The sequence below is a fragment of the Castor canadensis genome, chromosome 18 (assembly GCF_047511655.1).
Source record: "Castor canadensis chromosome 18, mCasCan1.hap1v2, whole genome shotgun sequence".
NCBI lineage: Eukaryota > Metazoa > Chordata > Mammalia > Rodentia > Castoridae > Castor > Castor canadensis.
The window spans coordinates 7,089,674-7,096,396 of record NC_133403.1 but is presented as its reverse complement, the minus strand read 5'-3'; the positions used below and the strand labels follow the sequence as shown (position 1 = coordinate 7,096,396).

The following is a 6,723-nucleotide window of genomic DNA, read 5'->3' as shown; positions in this document are numbered from 1 at the left end:
TTGTTCCCGCTCCCCTCCTTACCTTTCAAAAATTATGTATAAGTCATTGTTTTTATAGTCTATGATTTGCTTATCTGCTCAAATACTGGTTTTCTTATAAACTTTCTACAGGATTTTAAAAAACAAATTCTTGACATTGTGTCTTGATTATGTACTTAAGGAATTTCAGGGAGATAGTTCTGTGTTTTTATAGTTTAATTTGTACTAAAGGGATGGCAGGTAGTCACATGCAGTCCATGTGAGATTCTAACGTGACATTTAGTGGGTTTTTTGATGTGGATGATCCCTTTGATGTTGAAAGGAATGCAAAAATCACTGTTGAAAGAAGTGACTGTAGATTTGGAGTATTGCTCTCTGCACCTCCCAGCTTCTCTGTGTTGTCTTCTTAAATTATGTGGAATCTTTTGAGCCTGGGATTAGATGCCAAAATGTTCCTTTGAAACTAGGAAAAGTGGTTGTACTGGTGGATTTTCCTTTAATTATGTCTCCATATACTCATTATTTACATAATATGTAACTCTAATAAATTCTTTATCTTCTTAGGTGCAAGGAAGTAGCATGACTATTACAACAATTTCATCTGCATCTGGAATGAATCCTGGAATAGGTGTATCATCCTGAAATACAAACAAATTCCTTCCTGCAGAACAGGGCCCAACAAAGCAGTCTAAAACTTGATTGTATTCTTCACTTTCTGTGGAGCTCACATAGATAATTTTCCATTCCACGTCTTCAGACAGGTTCTTGATGCACTTGAAGGCAATCTCAAAACAGAATGTGCTGTAGAAAAGAGAAGGGCTATCCAGTACCACTATATTGTTCAACTGAACCTTTGCCATATTTCAAAAACAATGGTGACTGGGCTTTTTCTGACAGCAAAATCATGCCAGTATGGTGCTGCTCCAAGGGCACAGACCCCTGCCCCAGTGCTGGCCAGACATCCTGCAATGGAGACTAGAGAAATTTTTTTTTACAGGATAACTATGCACTGTTTTGCAGCTTTCCTGTTTCCAGCATTCACTTTTAAGTGTATCTATTTTAATGAATGACTTCCAAACCAAGGAACCATTTAATAATATGTCACTTAATTTCAGAAATAAAGGATTTAAAAAAAACTATCCTGTTGTTATTAATTTTTTCTTTTTGCATTAGTTCAAAAACATAGTTTATATGATATTGATTCTTAACAATGCAATAAGGCTTCATTTACAGTCTGCTTTTGGTCAATATTTGTAAATGTGCTCAAGAGGAAGGTTTTTTTCTGTTCACAGGACACAGAGAATTTTCCACAATTAAGACATACAAGCTTATACCAATATGTAACTAAGCCTGCTATTTGAACAGCTTAGGTTCTGGATAGCTCTTACCTTTGCATGATGCTTTTCCTTCTAGAGAGGAGCCCTAAAATCTCCAAATACAGCTGATGCTTTTTATCTCATTACATGTGGAAGCACAAGGTGGCAGAGTGAGAAAAGTCAGGTAAGCAAAAGTCTCAAACACAGGAATTTAAGGAATAAATCCTTCAGCATTTGTAGATGTTATAACATGTTCCTACAATATTTGCATAAACTTATTAGAATTGGGACAAGCAAGGTAGCTACAGGTGAGACTTAAATTCTAAAATAAATGTGCATTTCTATAAATAAATAATGAAGAATTGGGAAATATAATTTATGAAGTACCATTTACAGAGAGAACTAGAAGATAAGGTATCTAGGAGTTAGACACATGCTATGGAGATGTGTGCCCAAGAGATGTCCAGAGATGATGTCAGAGCCCAAGAGATGTCCAGAGATGATGTCAAAGCATCATTGATTTTCAGTGACAATGAAAACCATCTAACATTGGCCAACTGAGAACTGGTTAAATACGTTTAAGTGCATTTCACATCAAAGAGACTCTACTGCTACTAAAAATGAAAATATTGATACTAATTTACTGACATGAAAATATGTCTGTGACATTACTTTTGTGGTGTAGAGGGTTGTGTCCAGGGCTTTGAGCATGCCAAGCACATGCTCTATGACTGAACAACAGTCTTCGACCTTGCAACATATTTTTTGAGTAAAAAGAAACTCAAGAGATGACAGAGTGCAGTGATGGGCTAATTTCATTTACATAAAGTAATTCATACATTTCTATTCCTTTATACATACAAGAGACTGTGTAGAAGTTTGCTCACTGAATACTGTAGCTACCACTTGAGATGTTTGGTGACTTCACCTTTGACCTTTCCTTTTTACTGTGACTTTGTTTAAGTAATAAAGATGTATCATTTTTATTTTAAGGTGATGGCTATATTCTTTTTCAATGCAATAATGATCAAAACAAAACAACAAAATGATCAGAACAAAAAAAGTAATTTTTCACTTTCAAAAATTGTGCTTTTTAGACAATGGCAGGGAAGAAAAACAAAAATGAAAACACGAATATGTTCTAGGTTGTACTTTGGGAGAAACTGCTTTTAGATGTTTCTCACAAGGTTGTCAAGACAACAAATGAAAATTGGAAGGGAAACCTGAGCACAGCCAACAAAGAAGCCACACTGCCTGCAGCTGCAGAGACTAAAGAACCATCACTTCAGCGACAGTGCCCTGAATTACCTGAACAAAACCGCCATAGAACAAGGACAGCACAGTGGCACCAAAGACAGGTCCAGGTCAAGAGATGTCTCCAGAGATGGGTTCTTGGAGATATGAAAAGCATCTGGATGAGGGATGTATCATGCTGCCTTGACAGTCCAGCTTCCTTTGCTGGTCATTCTTGGAATAGAATGGAAATAATTTTTCAACAGCTACTGGAATCCTACTACTTCACTAAATGCTGTTTAAAAAAACCATATTTATTAGTTCCTTACAGAGCAGAGTAACACATGACTGAAAAGCCAACACTGTAAAATAAGGCCCAGTGTAATTGGCTATATCTTATCTGTAAAGTGAAGTGGAGTGACACATAGCCAAGACCTCATGTGCTTAAGGAAATATCAGTTCTTCCAAAGAGATTTTAGTTGTGTGTCCAGCATCGTTCCTCATGCCTCTGATACACCTCTGAGCAGAGTAACACATGACTGAAAAGCCAACATTGCAAAGTAGGACCCAGTGTAATTGGCTATATCTCATCTATAAAGTGAAATGGAGTGACACATAGCCAAGATCTCATGTGCATAAGACCAGCCCTTCCAAAAAGAAAGAAGATTGCAGCTGTGTACCCAGAACCCTTCCTCTAGCACCTGCTCGCAGAACACCTCTTTCCAGGGGTACTCCATCATGTGTGGTTTAGGTGGTCAAACCATCCCCTCTTCCAATCTGGCATATGACCTGGGCCTGACCCACATCCCCTGTCTCCTGGGCAACAACTGAAATGAGAGGAATGGACACAAGACTCAGGATGGGCAATTCAGACTTTGCTCTAGGATTCTTCTGCTGAAGGAATAAAAAAATAAAAAGAGTGCTCCTTTCCACTGGCTTCTGAGCTAGTACAGCACTTTGAAGCTCTTTTATCTACTTGTTTCATTCACACCCCCAGACCTAGCAATGCCTAAAGGTAGTGTGCACGTGGAATCTTTAGCTATAGATGCCAAGAAAGTACTTATTTACCTACACAAAATTGTATTATCTCAGTAGGTGTGGAAAGAATGCTTGCTACAATTGAAGAATGATTGTGATAAACAACCAAAGTAAAAACCATATTTTTGCCTATTTTTTTGCCTTGTTTTTGAGGCATTGTCTCACTATGTAGACCAGACTGGCCTCAAACTCACAGTCTTCCTGCTTATACAAGTTTTGAACTAAAGTTACATCATAAATTCCATCTAATGTATCTTGACTAAAACATAGATTAATATTCTTTTTTTCTGCAATGCCAGTGAAACATTTTTGAAACTTCCTAGTTGTAATTTTCTCCAGAACCTAGGACATTTCTCCCCCAACATCCTAAGTCATATAAAATCTTAACAATAAAGAAAAACATTATTTAAAATATCTACTTACCTATGTTTTATTTTATTTTGACAAAAACATGTTCCTTTGTAACAGACTTACTTTTGTAAATGGATTCAGAGTTACTTGGAGTCAAAACTTGGTCAACAAAAAGGTACCATGTGGCCATAAAACTACTAAAAGACACCTCACAGTATTTGTAAAAAGAAATTCATGAGGATTATAAAAAGGTAGAACACACAGAAGACAACAGAATATATTTATGAACTATGGTTAGTGGGTACATTCCTTAAAAATATATGAAAAGAAAAAGTAAAGTTAATAAATTTAATCTTTAAAAATTTAAGTTACAGGAGTAAATCCATGAGACTGAAAGAAAGACATGCATCCTGCATAAAGGGCTCCTATATATCAACAACGAAGGGAAACTCTTGGAACAAAATATGGTAGAGAATATAAGCAGATAAATCATAAGAGAAAATTTAAACGGCCACAAGTTAAATGAGAAATTCTCAACCTTATCATTGTGTGGAAATTAAAAATTAAACCTATTAGATGAGCAAATTTTAAAATGTATTAAAATATCAGGTGTTGGGTTGGACCCAGATCAAGAATATACATCTAAGAATATCACACTAATATAATCACTTTGGTGAAGAAATTGGGGTACCTCTTGTCAAAGCTAGGCTTATTTCAAGAATATAAGATGGAAATAACATTTAAAACGAAGTCAGCGTATTGAACTCTGTCAATAGAAGGAGAAAATTGTATTATCTCAGCAGGTGTGGAAAGAATGCTTGTTACAGTTAAAGAATGATTTGTGATAAACAACAATAGAAAAGCAATAGAAGGAAATTTGCTAGTCTACCAATGGGTATCTACAAAAGTTTGACACCAAACATTTTTAATGGTGAAATATTCAAGGCATGTCCTCTAAGATGGGATCTGAGGCAAGGATGCCTACTGTCTCCACTTCTATTCAATGCTGTATTAAAGATCCTAGCCAATGTCAGGAAAAGAGAAAAACATGAGGTTCAGAAGGAGTAAAAAAAATTAATTTCTTGCCTTGGGTGTTGGTCATTAGTATGTGTCTACTTTGTGATATTTCATCTGGCGTAGCAGTTTGATTTGTATACTTTTTAGTAAAAAAATTTTACATACACAAAACCAAAAACAGTGCAGTAGATCTCTACTTGTTGAGATAAAAACTGCCCATAATATGGTACCAGTGGTGGAAAACAGACTGCAAAACTGTATTTAAAAATATTTTAATGTTTGATTGACACATAGAAATTATACATTTTTATATATAAAATATATATAAAGTATGTATATATTAAGTATATATATATAAAGTGTATATATATAGTAAGTATATATATATATAGTAAGTATATGTATATATAAGTATATGTATATACTACGTATATGTATATATAAAGTATAATGACCAGGTTCTGGTAATAGCAGATCTATTACTTCAGACATTTATCATTTCTTTGTGTTGGGAACATTCAAAATCCTTCTAGTTTTTTCCCCAAGTACTGGGATTTGAATTCAGGCCTTGTGCTAGGCAGGTGTTCTACCCCCCTAGGCCACACCCCCAGCACTCTACTAGCTATCATGAAATAGTTAAGAATTTTGTCAATTATAGTTATCCCACCAATGGAAAATTGGGCATTATTCCATCCATCCAACCATATCCCAGTAAACTTCATGTTTTGATTCTATTAAAAATATATGTATACAAATATCTGTATATGCAAAGAATATCATCTTTGGAAGCATGTACATAAATGCTTACTACTTGAGGTCTCTGAAGAGTACAACCAAGAAACTAAAGGTTACCCTTTGGTTTACTTAAAATTAAAAACAAAATTGCATGTGCATGGGTTCTTATAGTGACTAAAGAACAGTACTCATTTGGATGGACAAGGGCTCATATATTTTTTAAAATAAAACAATTATATCATTACCTTATAACAGTTGACTCCTCAAAAATATCCCTTCATATCCCAATTAAAATATCATTATATCCCTCAGTGAAAAGTTCATAACTATCTACAGATAGAATTGCTAACACTAAATGGAATAGTCCCCTGCTCAAGTTTATTTTATTGAGATAACATCATTATTTTTTGGGGTAGGTTTGAAAGGTTTTAAAATGTTAATATTTAATATTAGCACAGAATTAAGCACAATCGCTTATCGTCTTTCTTGGTTTATAGTTGTGTAACTCAAATCAGCCTGACCTGTAGATTGTATTCTGGCAATGCAGCACTGAGTACGTGTCATGGCATACTAATGCTTCCTTTATGGTAAGAGGGACAATGATTCTGTTTGATTCTATCTGTTCTCATCCCATGGCTGAACAATATACTAACTGTAACCATAGCCCTTCAATTGTGCTCACATGTCATTTAAATAATTTTTCATTACCACTCTCTGAGTCATGATGCAGTGGTCACACCAATATTTCAAAAGTCACACTCCTAGCTGTGGAAAAAGATATCCATTTTAAGAGAAGTGTACTTGACCTTACAGGTACTGTGAATGTTATTTTATATGTTATACTTTGGTGTTAGAAAGATCCAGGCTTGGGTGGGTCTTGCTCTTGGTGAGTCTCATAAGAAAGTTACTTAAACTAGAATCATGTTTCTTCATCTATAAAAAGGGGGTAAATAAAGTAATCAAGTCCCATGGTAACTGTGATGATTAAATAAAGCTGTGTAGACAAAGGCCTGATACTCCATTTATATCAGCTACTATTTTCATTCTCATAACT

General features: G+C 35.0%; 1 pseudogene; it reads right to left on the bottom strand.

Moving 5' to 3' along the window:
* Window positions 1-223: 223 nt before the first annotated feature.
* Window positions 224-839, bottom strand: LOC141418917 (histone chaperone ASF1 pseudogene; annotated as a pseudogene).
* Between the last annotated feature and the right edge of the window lie 5,884 nt (window positions 840-6,723).